Source organism: Mastigoproctus giganteus, chromosome 4 (assembly GCF_048544385.1).
Source record: "Mastigoproctus giganteus isolate SK-2022 chromosome 4, ASM4854438v1, whole genome shotgun sequence".
In the NCBI taxonomy this organism is placed as follows: Eukaryota; Metazoa; Arthropoda; class Arachnida; order Uropygi; family Thelyphonidae; genus Mastigoproctus; species Mastigoproctus giganteus.
Window position 1 is genome coordinate 131,260,499 of NC_143578.1, and position 16,507 is coordinate 131,277,005.

Below are 16,507 nucleotides of genomic sequence, written 5' to 3' on the forward strand. Positions count from 1 at the left end.
AAAGAAGAATTCAAGACAACCAGAATAAAGTCGGTCAGGAAAACTAGAAATGTCAGAGTACTGATAGAGACAGAAACAAGGGAGGAAGCACAAAAAATTATCACTAATACCAAAATCACTGAGCTGGGGCTCACAGCGACTACCCCTAAAAGAAAAGGGCCCTCAATAGTTATTTATGACCTGGATAAAGACCTGACCCCGGATAAACTAACAGAGGAAATCTATCAAAGAAACCTGATGTCCGCTCTCCCAGAACACAGAAGGGACGAACTGCTGACACCAAAATATTCAACCAAGTCCAAGAATGGCACTCAACGAAACTGGATAATTGAACTTGTGCCTGCAGCATGGAAAGTATTAAACACCCAGAACAGAGTATATGTAAATTGGGGCAGCCACCGCTTCCGTGAACATTTGGCTGTACCCAAATGCTTCAGGTGCTGTAAATATGGGCATACAATGCACACCTGCACCCAGACTGACCCCACATGTGGCCACTGCTCGGCAAAAGGCCACACTTACAAGGATTGCCCAAACAAGAGTACTGACCCAATCTGTACCAACTGCAAGAGTCTGAAGCTGGACTGCACCCACTCAATCAGGGATAACAAGTGCCCCACCTACCTGAAAATTAAGAGCTTGTTCCAATCCAGGCTGGATTATGGGGACGCGCCTTAGAGGATACAATACTACAGAGGTAAAATTTCTGCAGATCAACGCACAGAGGGCCAGAGCAGTAGCGGATCAGATCCGTATCAAGGCTGAAGAGGAGAATGTAGATGTCATGATAATACAAGAGCCATACTCACACATGAAGATAGTCAGGGGATACCCCTTGACCTACAAGATAGTACAATTCGAGGACGACACCCCCTGGGCCGCAGTCGCGGTCAGAAATCCGGATATTACGGTGACCAAAATCACACAGCTTTGCACAGCCTGGGCTGCATGTGCCCACCTCACCACAGCTCTGGGGGCATTTTATGTTATTGCCCTCTACTGTCGACCGGGCGAAGACATAACTTTCGCCACAAGATACCTCCAACTGGCTGCTGACACCCTTCCCAACGCTAAAATTATAGTAGGGGCAGACGTGAACTGCCGGTCACCAATGTGGCATAGTCACACGCCAGACAGACATGGCACCAGAAACGGAACTATATTGGAAGAGTTCCTTGCAAATTCAACGTTGACAGTGTTAAACCAACCAAACAATCTGCCCACATTTATTAATACACTGTGGGAAGCCACCATAGATGTCTCCTTGGCTTCCAGGAACATCGCTAATAATACTACCGACGGTCCGTCCAAGAGGCCTGGACAACATCTGATCATCGAGCCATTACATTCCAACTCAACAGATCACTGACTAGAGTACCGGCAGCTAGACAAACCACTCACAGATACTCCATATCCAAAGCAAACTGGGAACTCTTCCAAAGTACCTTAAAAACCAGCAAACAACAGAGACAGAGTGAGCTTGAGTGCCTCGAAGACCCAGATCACCTCCAAAGCAAGATAACAGAGATCATAACGCACACAAGCGACATCGCTATTAAAAAGAAAAATCCAACCCCTGGGGCTGTGCTGTGGTGGAACCTAGAACTGCAACGACTCCGGAAAGAAACACAAACCAGAAGAAAGGCCTTTCAGCGGGCCAGGCGCTCCTGGCCGACGGCAGAGGTTGAAGTACTCAAACAACGCTACAAAGAAGCAAGGAACACTTACACAGCCCAAATCAGAAGCTGTAAACAGCAATCTTGGGAGCGCATGGTCTCCACTATGGGAAACGAGAACCCCTGGGGAATCGTCTACAAACTGACCATGAATAAACTCCCCCGAGGGGAAGTTATTGCCGCCACCACATTGACCCAAGGAGGCATGTCCACAACCTGGGAGCACACTATTTCCAATATCCTGGACACAGTCTTCCACCCGGCTATACAACCAGAGACAACAGAGCAGATCCAACTCTGCTTAGAAAATGAAAGCTATCAAACAGCAACGACAGAACCTCACTTCACCATGGAGGAGCTCAAGAGTGCTGCCACCCTCATTAGGGGAAATAAATGCCCTGGACCAGACCTCTTGGAGCCCGAAATCATCAAAAAGACAGTGTTCCCCGAACCTGTTGCTCAACCTCTTCAACCTCTGTCTTCACTGTGGCACCTTCCCGACTTCGTGGAAGAAAGCAAACGTCAAACTAATCCTGAAAAATCCGACCAAACCACCACACCTCCCAGAATCATACAGACCGATCGCACTTCTCACAGTTGCAAGTAAACTACTTGAACGCCTTCTCTATAGACGAATAGAGCAATATTATGACAGGGCTGGCCTGGCCTCACCCAACCAGTTTGGCTTCAGGCGGGGTCGCTCAGCCGTGGATGCCTTAATACACCTACAAGAACAAGTAACGAGATGCACCAAGAAGTATTTCCTTGTGATTGCCGTGGACTTTGCTGGGGCCTTCGATGCACTTTGGTGGCCAAGCATCTTGGCAAGGCTTCGGGTTGCTGGGATCCCAGGCAACCTCTACAGGTCATCAAGAGCTACCTCACAAACAGATCCATCAGGATTGTTGCCCCCTATGGGACCCTCTCCAAGAATACATTTTGCGGCTGTCCACAGGGTTCGGTCCTTGGACCACTACTGTGGAACATAGTAATGGACTCCTTCCTAGCTATAGACCTTGACGAGGTAAAATCGCAGGCCTTTGCTGATGACCTCTTACTAACAGTGTCAGCGGACTCAAGGACACAACTGGAGACACTGGCAAACCGGGCTCTGTCCACCCTTCAGGAATGGGCAAAGAAAAATCAACTTAGAATATCCCCTGCAAAGACAAACTCCATTCTGCTCAAGGGGTGCCTCAACCTCAAGTGGCCTCCACAAATCAAGATTGACCAGGAAACAATTAAATTCTCAAAGCAGCTGAAGTACCTAGGCATGATTCTAGATCCAAATCTATCATTTCAGGACCACCTGAAATATTTGCGTACAAAAGTCAGACGATACACTGCATTGGTTGCCAGAGTCACTCGCAGAGACTGGGGCCTAGACAGACGGGTGCTACGTCTTTTCTATAAAACCATCTTCACCCCAATAGTCACGTATGCATCTGGTGCATGGTATCAAAAAGCCACAACTGTTGTCAATAAACGAATCATTGACTCGATTCACCGATCAATCCTTCTGACCATTACTCGAGCTTGCAGCACAGTGAGCACGCATGCCCTGCAAGTCCTTGCTGGTGTCCTTCCACTGGACTTAGAGATCATTCGACGGGGCCTCACTCACCACCTGGACAAGGGTATCCCACAGACATGTTTGGGATTCACCACCGACATCAATAGCAAGACTATGGAAAAGAAAAAGCTGCATGCTCACCTGCTGCAAATGTGGCAGGATAGATGGGCCACCTCGCAAAAAGGCAAAATCACCAGAAAGTTTCTGCCCAACATTGGCCGGGTTTTTCCGAACTTCCCACCCTGGTTTTCCCCGGGCCTACAAGTCACATACCTATTGACAGGACATGGAGCTCTGAATGCAAAGCTATCCCTACTCGGAATACAGGAAGATCCCACCTGCACCTGCGGGGGGCTGGAGAGCTGGCAGCACCTCGTGCATGATTGCCAGCTGTATGACGACCTCTGCAGCGCATTCATCACCAAAATACAGTATCTACCATACGGCCAGGAGTACCACATCTTGGACACCAAGGAAGAATATCAGGCTTTCTCCAGCTATGCACTGGCCCTGTTCACAAGACGGAGAGCTCTTATCGCAGCAAATCGCAATCAACAACTGACACAATAAGGAAATGAACAAACCTCGAAGGAAATCATCCCGTGGAAGACGCCTGAATCCAATGGTCTCCGATAATCAAGGCACTAAACCCTGAAGTGGACCTAAAGTTGAATAAATGAGAAATGACTCTATAAACAACATTGACGCAAACACCACATGGATGGGAAATGTCACAAGAAAGACCCCACAAATGCCGACAAGCAAACCCGGACCTTTTGACGGTAAAGACTGCAGAATGGACGGGAACCACCCCATGACCGATCATGCTTCGGTCCGATCGCTCCTGGAAACGGACTAGAACCACTAGCAGCTCCGCTGCCAAATGCTATATGGCAAGCTGAATGGGGTACCCTTACCCTATTCATCTTAAATTCCCTATCCCCGGCAGGAGGGAGAGGAGACATGCTTTGTTTCCTCCCTCCCCTGCCAACCCATCTCTTCGCCTGGTGAGGCATGGACCTGCCTCACTGACCACCTGGGGTCGCCTTCTCTATCGTCCCTATGCTTCTGCCTTTCCCCCCCCCAGTCTTCAGTCTCTTCCCCCACTCTAACTGTATACCTTATCCATGGCAGGGGGAGATAGCTCTTCTTCGTCTCCCCCACCCGCCATCCAAACTCCCCTCTGGTGTGGCATAGGCATGCCATATTGCCTAGCAGGGTTCATGTCCTCTATCGACCCCTTACTTCTACTCTACCCCCCCCAGTCTTCAGCCTCCCCTTCCTCCCACTTTTATCTTTCATCTAACGTATAGCCCACACGTCTAAATTTAATAACAACAAAATTCTGCCCGACCTATTAGGCCTTTTAACACATCTTTCTAGCGTTCAACCCCAACCAGCGATTTGCTAACAGCAATCTCCTTAAGAATTAACGTCAAACGCCTATATATATATATATATATATATATATTTTTTTTTTTATTATTTTATTTATTTTTTTTTACTTTTATCATTATTTTTTAAATTTTTTATTTTATTTTTATTTTTTTTTATTTATTATTTATTTTTTTATTAAGTTATTTATTTTTTAGGTCCTAGCCACTGAAATCCCAGGAAACTAGGTGGCAGGACCTGCCGGAGCAACTCGTCATGATGCTGGACACCCGGCTAGCCTCCACGTGGCAAGGTATGTGCAACGTCGGGCCCCACCAGGGGCCAGGCGGCCAATAAGCCGGACAAACAATGGGCACAACAGATCACACTGCACAGACATGACCCACACACTTTCAAGTCTCTGGCTTGACAGTGTACTGTCCTCGATACAGCGAACATACGCGGAGATGGGAGAAATCCCAGGCGCCGTCTGACACGAACATACCTTATACCTTTTCACCACACGTCATCCTGAATGTGTCAAGAGGTGTCATCACTGAATGGAACCTCAAAGATGAAGAGATAAAACAAGAACTACAAGATCAAGGAGTAATCAATGTAAGAAGAATGACAAAAAAAGACTGCATACTAGATCCTACTCAGAACATAATACTTTCTTTTGATAACCCTAAACCACTAACAGTGATCAAAGCAGGTTATCTTAATTGCCGTGTTAAAGCATATATTCCAAAACCTTTATGCTGCTGCAATTGCCACAAGTTTGGGCACTTGCAGATGGTCTGCAGAGGAGCAGCTGCCTCACTGTTTCTCTTCTAAACTATACAATTCATCAGCAAGCTAGTGTTGTAAACAACCTGAACAGTCTAGAACTTGGAGGTGTAGTGTTGATAATCAACACCCAAATACCTTCCCAAAACTACTCCCATTAAAAGCAAACCTTGAGACAGTTGCAGTAATAGTCATCATTAATTTTGACTTAACTATAGTTTTGCTATACTTGCCCCCAATCAAAATATAAGTTAAAACGACCTAGAAGAACTAGTGGCACAACTTCTTCAACCCTACTTCATCCTAGGGAACCTCAATAGTCCATCTGTTATGGGAAAATCAGAATGTGGACAAATAATAGAAAAGTTTCTTGACCAGTACAATTTGATTACTCTTAAATTTACCTACAGGATGGTCCTGAGTGCCAAGCGATAGATAGTGACAAGTGATTTTCTTCCTGCAAATATATAGTGCTCTCCCAAAGTGATAGTTTTTTTTTCTTTTCTAGCGTGACATGTTCTTTTGTTTACTTTAAGTGGTTCTGTACTTTAAAGGTCAAAAGTAAGAACTTAGAAAGGAAATCCACCTTTCTTTTTTTATTCTACATATCCATTACTAACCCTCTACTTACTTTAACAACCGCTTGGTCACTGGTGGTACCGCTCCTACCTCCACGTGGCGGGAAAGATGGAAACAGGTGATTTTCCATGTTTAGAGCCAAAGAGCTCAATGAAATGACACTCACGACACCGACCATGACTTCTCTCCCTCAAAGAGAATGAAGAAACACTGGCAGACAGGAATTATCAGCATTTCCGATAATACATTCTCTGTCAATGCAACCTGTGGACAAGCTCTCCCTCTTTATTATTCAGAGATGCCTCGAACATGCCACAGGTTCACCAAAAATGGTGAAACGTCTCCAATCCGGAGATTTATTAATAGATTCCACCAATTCTCGACACTCTGAACTATTATTACGTCTGACATCCTTGAGTGGAATCCCAGTTCAAATCACACCACGTCACCCTCAATTCTTCAAAGGGAGTGATCACTAAATGGGACCTATTTAACGTTCCTGAAGATGAAATAGTCCAGGAACTTAAAGAACAAAAAGTCACTCAGGCAAAGAGGATCATGATCCAAAAAGATGGCAGTTTAGTCCCTACCTGGAGTATAATTTTAAATTTCAGTTCTCCAAACCTACCAGCTTCAGTCAAGTCAGGATATTTAAACTGTCGCATCCGGCCATATAAACCAAACCAAACCCTAAGATGTTTTAAATACCAGAAATTCAGCCATTCCCAGACAGCATGCCATGGAGACCCCACATGTGCACACTGTGGGTGTAAAACTCTTACACAAACAGAATGTAAGGCACCAACCCCACAGTGTCCAAATTACAAGGAAAACCATCTGGCATACTCCAAAGACTGCGACATAAAGCAAAATAATAAAGATCTGTGAAGCAAAACAAAGATCAAACATGTAATACTCCCTCCCATTTCCATCCCCTCAATTAGTGGCTTCAAGTCCCAAAGTGAGACCAGGGTGGCAAAAGCTGAATCCTCTCCTAAGAACCAAACTATTACTGCAGTAATGGACATAGATGAAACAACACAAGAAGAACCTATATTAGAGAAATTTTATGTTGAAGAAGATATGGACACTGGACATCCTACCTTTTCAAAAAAAAGATTGCTGTAAAACTACTGTCTCTAAAAAGCAACTAGATCATCCTACCACTAATACTAAATAATGCAGTGCATTTTACAATGGAAATGTTGGACTGTGTACAAAAATAAGATGAGCTCTATGAGCTAATACGGGATCTTAATTCCTACAGGTATTTGCTTATAGGAAGTGTTTTTTTTTTTTTTTTTTTAACTCCACAAGTGACACCCTCAATAAAAAAAAATATACTTCGTACAGACATGACAGGAATGCAGCAACTGCATTGCGTGGAGGTGTAGCAGTTTTAGTATTCATTAGTACTCCATCTAGGCAAATCCCCTTACAAACTAATTTAGAAGTTGTTGCTGTATACATAGAACTTGGAATAATTTTATCACTTGTTTCTATTTATCTTCCACCGAATCAAACATTTACACCCAGAGACTGATGATCTCCTTGCTAAGATACCACCTCCTATTTGTTTTATGGGTGACTTAATGGATACCACCCTTTTTGGGGAAGTCTACATATGGATAAAAAATGCACATACCTATGTGCATTTTCCCACAGGAAATACTTCTGCCATAGATCTAGCTGCTCCCCTGTTCTGTACCCAAGTATTTTCCAATATTCCAATATATTTTCCAATACTGCCCAATACATTGGGCAGTATTGGAAAATCCACATAATAGTGATCATCTCCCAATTACTTGCAAATTTCAAACTATCTCCAATTATCCAGAAATTTGTAGAAGATGGAAATTCTCAAATGCAAACTGGATAACATTTTCCTCAAGTACCACTTTAGATAAACACTTCATTCAGAATCAATCAATCAATAGATGAAGCTGCTGACCATATCACAAAACAGATACTAGCAGCAGCTGATAAAGCTATTTCCAGTCGTCCACGCAAGCACAAAAACTGCTGGTGGAATTAAGAATGTAATAGAGCAAAAAAGGAAAAAAATAAAGCTTGGAATATTTTCTGCAAGCATTCCACTACTATTTAGCCTAATAAATGATAAGAAACTCAATGCTAAAGAAAGGCAAAGAAGTAGTAAAGCCAAACAAGGTTCAGTTCACTTCCACTATCACAAAAAATACTGATACTAGATTAATTTGGAAGAAAATCCAACTTCTGAATGTTAAATACCCATTTTTATAATCACCTATAAAAAGTGTAAGATCCTCCCCCAGCCAGAATTACAACTTAATTTTGCCATACCTCTTTCCAATAGTATCAGATTTCTTCATCCAATCCTGGACAATAAATTAAACTTCATACAGCACATCACATATCTGAGAACCATCTGCTTAAAAAAATTAAATATCTTCGTCAATGTGGGGTGCTGACTGATATCAATGTGGGGGTACTCTGCTTCAGTTATTGGGTTTTAATTATATCTTGCTTGGATTACGGAGCTCCAATCTGTGACTTGGCTAGGAAAAGTGCATTGCTTTGGCTAGACACTATCCATCACAGTGCTCTAAGGATTACTTTAGGAGCATTCAGAACATCCCCTGTACATAGTCTATATATATATATATAGCGGCACATGAAGCTCCATTCCATCTTTGGAGGAAAATGTTGCTACTCAACTATGCAGAAAAAATAGTCTTTCCTTTCGTCCTACCTGGCAATACTTATTCGAGCCCCAGTGGACTGCCTTTTATGACAAAACATTTAATGAAAACAAGCCAATTGGAATAAGGCTGCTACTGTTAACAGAATGCTGGAACTTGCCTATAGATAATCTTTCAGGAAACAAACACTTATGGACCTCCATGGTCTAGTTATATACCAGTCTGATCTATCTTTCCAACATTGGGGAAAAAACAAGTAGCAGATCTCACCATCAGGAAACTCCATGCTGCACATGTAGCTAAAAATTCTCAGTGTTTTCCTTATATATTATTGGCTCAAAAACAAGTGCAACAGTAGGTGCAGTGGCAGTTTCTACTGTCTTTTCTAGTTCTGTGTCCCTTCCGAAGGAATGCAGTGTCCATTCAGTGTATATGCAGGGAAAAGGAGGTGATTATCCCTTTGTATAAGCTAATGGTTAGGTCATGCCTTGAGTACTGTGTACAGGTCTGGAGGCCTCATTTTAGGAAGGATGTAGATTTACTTGAGTGTGTACAGAGAAGGGCAACAAGATTGGTGAGGGGAATGAAGGAATCCTTTTACCAAGAGAGGCTTAAGTTCTGCAAATTGCAGTGGCTGGAGACTAGGCACCTGCAAAGTGATCTGATTGAGGTGTATAAGGCCCTGAATGGGTTGAGCCCACTGAATTCTGATGGAGTTCTTCCACTTGCTCATTATGTACCTAAGCGGGCATAAATTCAAATTGAGGAAGGACAGTTGTAGAATAGATGTGTGGAAATTTGCCTTTAGCCGGCAGGTGGTTAATTGCTGGAACAAACTTCCATCTGTTGTTGTGGAAGTTGATAGCTTAAATAAATTCAAGGAGGAACTGGACAAACTTTTAGAGGGAATGGTTGTGTGAATTTTTTTTTTTTTTGGCTGATGCTGCATAAGCTCATATGCTTGCTTTCTTGCATTACATGCCTCTAGTACTTTCTGCCAAACTTTTTGCAATAAAGATAGCTCTAGATCACCTAAAGGATCTGTCTTGCAGAATAGATCATTGTAAACAAACAATGATCTATTCCGACTCTTTGAGTGCACTAACAGCATTACAAAATTCATCCAAGCCAATCCACTCTGTCTTGAAGCAAATCAGATCACAGATAATTGTGTTACCTGCTGCTAACCAATCAGTCACTTTATGTTGGAAAGCAGGTCATGTAGGCATCAAAGGAAATGAACACCATGCAGATCAAGCAGCTAAACATCTGACCATTGCATGCTCTCCTGACTATCAAGTGCCATACACAGACTACAAAACAGTCATAAAAAATGTGAGTGAAGAATAATGGTTGCAGATCTGGCAGGCCCAGGGTGGTAATAAGCTGCTGTAATTCAAACAGGAACCTCAGTTGTGGGCATCAAGCATCAGATCAAATAGGCAAGAGGAGGTGTTTCTGGCTAGGATGCATATCGGGCACATGCATCTAACCCATATTTATCTGCTCATGGGGAAAGATCTGTTTATTTGTACGTATTGTCAGACTATACTTATGAAGCATATTCTACTAAATTGTAACCATTATATTAATGATTGAGACACAATTTTCACATTATCTCATCTGATTGGAGATAATGCAAATCTAGGTGAATTTTTTTTGTTCTTGAAGTGGATATGATTATTTAACAGATTTTAAAATTTCAACTGCAGTACTAAATAGAACCAGGCACAATGTGGCATTAGCAGCCTTTGTGAAATTAAACACACACACAGTGAAAACAACCATTTTTAGGTAATCTTTTTAATATAATTACATTAATATTTGAATAATTGAGCAGTATTGCAAAAAAAAAATAAATCAGGAGTGAAAGGCCTGTAATCATATTTCATTGAAATTCATATTTTGTTCAGTAAAAATCTGCATAATAAATTTGTTAAATTTATGTAATAGTATTCAGATAGTTTTGTCTGTCTGATCAACAAACATTGACATAATGATGCAGCATTCTAAACACATACTTTAATGTGTTAAAATTACTCCAACAAAATAATTTCCAGTTTTGAAATTATAAATTATGAAATCTCTAAAATGATTATAGATTTTTTGCATATATAATTTAAACTCTATACATGTGGCCAGTTACAATTTTTAATGATATGAGTTTCTGAAAATATTCTTTCAACATTCTTTCAATTGTTATGTCATGATAACAAAAAAAAAAAATAAATAAAATAAATAAATAAGCCATTTTTTAATTTGAGGTCTCTTTTGAAATAAAAACTTGAAAGACAATTACTACCAACCATAACAAGATCTCCTAAGTTAGCTGTCATTTCTCTTTCATCTCTTCTATAAGTCGTTCAATAAATTTCAATCTATTCACTGGTTCAGCCCATTTTTTATGTATCAAGTTGTATTAGCTTTAGTAGAGGCATATGATACAAGAAAGCAAGCTTATATAGCATCAGTCAAAAAAAAAAAAAAAACCTTTCCATTTCACTGATCCATTCAATAACAGAAGATGGAAGTTTGTTCTAGCAATCAACTACCCACTTGCTAAAGGCAAACTTCAGCATATCTATTCTACAACAGTCTTTCCTCAGTTTGAATCTATGCCCCCTCAGGTTTGTAATCTGAGCAAGAGGAAGAATCCCCTCAGTATTAAGCCTACTCAATCCATTCAAGGCCTTATACACCTCAGATCACTTTGCAGGTGCCTAGTCTCCAGAAGCTGCAATTTGCAGAATTTAAACCCTTTCTTCATAACAGCACCCTTTTTTCCCTTCACCAGTCTTGTTGCTCTTCTCTGTACTCGTTCTAGCAACTTTACATCCTTCCTAAAATGAGGCTTCCAGATCTGTACACATTACTCAAGGTGTGGCCTGACCATTGCCTTATACAAGGGAATAATCACCACCTTATCCCTGCTTGCAAAATTCCTGTATATCATTGACAAGATCCCATGACCTAGCCTGTCTTCACTGCTCAGAAAACTTCATATCTCACTGCACAATTACCCCAAGGTCTCTTTCATTCCCCACTATGATGAGTGTAACACCGCATAGTTCGTGCATTTCTCTGGGGTTACTGCTACCCATATGCAGTACTTTGCATTTCTCAATGTTAAACTTCAGTTGCTACTTCTCAGCCCAGCTTTTCCAGATCCTGTGCAGCAGCATACTGTCATTTCTGTTATTAACAATTCTGCCAACCTTTTTATCATTTGCAAACTGACATTAGGCTTCATATATATACACCTTCATCAATATTTATAATTATACAAAAAAAAAAAAAAACAATTAGATAGTATGAACCAGAGCTGTAATGCTCAATTTACAAAAAACAATGGGCCAACACCAAACACTGAGGGCACCACTAATAACATTAGTCCATGTAGAGCAGTACCCATTGACCACTACTGTCTTCTCCCACTCAGCCATCCTTTTATCCATTGTAGCAACTTACCCTTAATACCATACTGCTCCAATTTGTACAGTAGTCTTCAGTGTGCAACAGTATGAAAAGCTTTCCTAAAATCCAAGTATATGATATCAAAATTATTTTTTGCATCCAGTTCCTTTGTGACCACATCATAGTATCCAATCAAATTGGTCAGACAAGACTTCCTCTTGACAAACCCATGCTGTATCTGAATTACTCCTTCAGTCTTGTCTAAATGATTCTCAATGCTTCTTTAACCAGTGACTCCATTATTTTCCCTGGAACAGAGTCAAACTAACAGGTCTGTAATTACTTGTATTACCCTTTCATCCCCCTTTGCGAATTGGAGATATTTGCACATTTCCAGTTGGTGGGGACTTCCCCTAAGTCCAAGGATAGGGGAAGTCCCCACGTAAGCAAACCCTTACAGCTAAGGGTTTGCTTACTTCCTTTGCTGCCTCCTTTAATATAAATGGATAGATCCCATCCACCTTAGGTGCTTTTTCTTATGTTTAACTTCAACAATTTCTACTTCATTTTGCTCTCAGTTATTAAAAAATCATTTAACTCACTGTTAATTTGATAAATATATGGCCCTCTCCTCCTCGAATAACTCCTCATGTGTGAATGTAGATGCAGAATACTCATTTAGTTTGGCAGCTATCTGAGAATGATCATCTATAGTCAAACCATTGATATCAAGTGGACCAATCTGACTGATTCCCTTCCTTTTAGTTTATATAAGTAAAGAAGTCTTTGCTGTTTTTCTTTGCATCCTTTGCCAAAGATTTTTCATAATCTGCCTTTGCTTGTCTAACCTCCTTTGTGACGTGATTATAGACTAGCTTGTATCTACTTTAGGCTTCCGTGTCGCGTGACAATGTATGTGCATACCATGCATTTTTCTTCTCTGCCACGAGTCTCATTAGTTCATCTGACATCCATTTAGGCCTGAACCTAGAGCAGTATTTTTTTTTTTTTGAAAAAAAAAAAAAAAAAAAAAGAAGCCTAGTAGCTTCCAAGATTACTTCCTTGAATGCTTCCCATTTAGTTTTTGCTGTTGGTAACATCATCAGTTGGTCCCACTGTATAGAATCTAAAAAATCTCTGAGACCACTGTGAAGCCGACCGGGCTAGCCGGGTGGGTAAAGCGCCTGCCTGGCAACCCAAAGTTTCCAACCCGAGGCAGGAATCGCGGGTTCGATTCCTGCCTCGGGCTTGGATCAAAGTACTGCAAAAACCTTGGGAGGTGCATTATGGCCACAGCAGCCTATGCGCCAACAACTAGCAAAAAAAGAGACCATCGTAGTCGCCTTTACGAAAGCAAAAACCCTTCCCTTCACTGTATTGTTACCCCTGAAGGTAGCAACAACTTTAAATCCCACATCAGTACACTGTGATCACTGCTATCTAGTAGTTCCTTTATCTGTAAATTCTTGATGCACGAATAATCACTGCTGATAATCAGATCAAGAGTTTTCCTTGTTGCCTAGCTAACATGCTGCTATAGAAAACAATCAACCAATAAATCCATAAATGCCTTGCTAGTGTGTGAGTGACCAAAGATATAAAGCACAAATTTAACTTTGTTAATTGGTAATAAAGAAAATCGGAAGAATATTTTCCAGTTAGCAAAATAAAAATAAATTTGCACTTACATACATAGCTTAATTAATTAATACATACTGTAAATATGTACATACTAACTAATTGATATTTTTGTCAACTTTTTTTTTGTTTGCAAAATTTAAAACAGTAAAAAAGATAAGTAATTAATAACACAGATGCACAAGTTTCAACAAACATGATACACTCAAGTGAGATTAATGAGTTTCTGAAAAATATTTGTTTTTTGCATGATTGAATATTTTATGGAAGGGAAAATATTTTGCCATAATAATGTGAAAACCCACAGAATTCTAGCTATTGGCACTATAGCAAATGCAAGAAGATATAAACGGGTAGTAAACTACCCGTTTATAATTCCCATTTATATCTTTTCTTTAACTTTTCTGTTAGTGTAATCAATTATAAATAGGTAGTTTACTACCTATTTATAATTGATTACACTAACAGAAAAGACCAATAAACTGGAAACTGCTAATTGTTTTTTGAAAGTGACCTCTGGAAATGTGCTTTTGAAAAATATCACAAAGGTGATAACGACTAGTGAGTCAACAGCAGGGTTTCACAAAAAGGAATGGAAACGTTGAAAATTACATCTAACATAATAGCAAGGTTTTCCCAGCACAAAATTTCAAAAATACAGCGTTATGCAAGATTTCCTGCAATTCTCAGTGTTAGAGCAAAATCACGTTGCACGAGGATTGCCGCAATTTATCAATCGCGTTAGAGTGAAACAATGTTGTAGAAGTAGTGTTATTATTATTAGCTATATGGTGCAAGGAAGCCTGAGGCTTATGCTGCACCAGCCAAAAAAAAAGTCCCAAGTTAACCTGAGAGAGAGTCAAAAGTAGAAGGGAATTGCCAAGAAAGAGAATGATGATATCCAGCTCAGGACCCTGGGTGTGCCAAGCCCATACTCACCAGATGTGAACCCCCGGGGTTATATGGGGGGTTGCTTGTACTTGATCTGTTTGTTAAAGAGGATAAGGACACAAAGCCAGTTTTCTTGTGTCCTTACCTGAGAGAGTCCTTCAGAAGTAAACTAAAGGCAAGCAAGAAAGTGATACATTCACTCAGTGGAACTTAGCGAGTCAACATTGGTGACATTTCTGACCTAACTACACAGTATGTACCAATATGTATCTACAAGAAAAAACACTCAAAGGTGAACAGGTAGTATTTTCAGAAAACAGGATTGCACAACTCCACAGATGGAGGGGGTGACATTTCACTTACCCACAGAGTTATTCAACACTCCTCTTGAAGCAACAAAACAATTGCTTCAAGAGGTGTGTTGAGTAATCATAGTTTTCTACACATCACCAAACTATGGGCAATATAATTCTCTGCACAGCCTTCTATCACAATTGCCCTCACTGTATTGTATCCCAGGAGATATTAACAGATATCACATTCTATGAGGAGACAACTACATAAACTACAAGGGTCATAGTTGGTGACAATGATATTCTTTTAAAATACAATTGCATTCTTCTTAATAGTGGGTCATAAATTCACCTCTCTTCAGGCACCAATACCTCAACTTGATCTATCAGTGTTCTCCAAGTTTCTTCCCTATGCCAAGGTGGAATAATTCTTTTCCAAAGTGACATTTTTCCAATTATAATTAAGCTACTAGATAAAACTCCTGATTTTCCTTACAAAAATCCTAAAAGGAAACTATCAAACTCTAGCAATACAGTTTGCAGCCAGTTCAACAGCCCTGGCCCAATGATGCGGTCAATTTTTTTTCAGATAAGTTAAAGTATGCTGCTGATAGTGCCATACCTAAAATGTGTGAAACTATCAATACATCCAAAACCTGCTGGAACAGTGATTGTCTTGTAGGCCAAAAAAAAAGAAAAACAAAATAGAACTTGGAATATCATCCACCACAACCTGACTACAACTGATCTCATTCAAATAGTGAGGGCAGGAATGAATGAGAATGGGCCTGTGTCACTGGATTCCATAATTTAACACAGAGAATACAGTTGAACCAATGAAAGCAATAGCTAGAATAAATTTAAATACGGTAAATAGGAGCTTTTGGGGTAGCGTATCCCTTCATCAGCTAAGTACATACATACATCCCTTTAGCTGAGAAGGGATATGCTATCTCGAAAGCTCCTATTTATGTATTAAAATTTATTCTAGCTACTGCTTTCACTGGTTCAATTGTATTCTCTGTTAAGTGAGGGCAGGTATATCAGAAAAGCAGGCAAAAATTCCTCCTTGAGTCTGTTTTTCCTCAACAGTAAATCAGTTTCCCAGCAAATCTGGAAGACTATTAGAAAAATAAGTGGCATTAGACATGAATTTCTGTAAATTGTAATTTTTAGGAAATACATGAAATAAAGGTTGTACCAAAGAATAGAAGTTAAGGAATAAATGAGGAAGACAAAGTTGGCTTTGTTGGTCTGGAGTTGGATATTGATTAATTTGAGGCATGCATTCAAGACTGGTGGAATTACAGCTGCCAATTTGGAAGAACAGTGCCCATGGAAAAATCTATAGAAAAGGTATCAGCAAAAATTGAACATCTGTGATAGAATGGAGAGAGTTTGCAAGGGAAGGATCATTGATTAACCCAATTATCCTCTTTTGAACAGTCCAAGAGCTTGAGAGAGATTTGCAGAATTGAAGTTAACCAAGTTTTCATTCAAGAAAGGGTTCTCAAACTGGAAGGTAGAATATAATATGCCATCACTAGAAAATTAAATAGGATCTGCAGTCAGTAAAGTAGGTCATATAATATGGAAAAG

At 40.4% G+C, this 16,507-nt stretch overlaps 1 protein-coding gene across 2 annotated transcripts in view; it reads left to right on the forward strand.

Moving 5' to 3' along the window:
* LOC150087065 (serine/threonine-protein kinase PLK2-like) overlaps window positions 1-16,507 on the forward strand; it is a 387,915-nt gene that overhangs the window by 331,321 nt on the left and 40,087 nt on the right. The gene's annotated exons all lie outside the window — the stretch shown is intronic.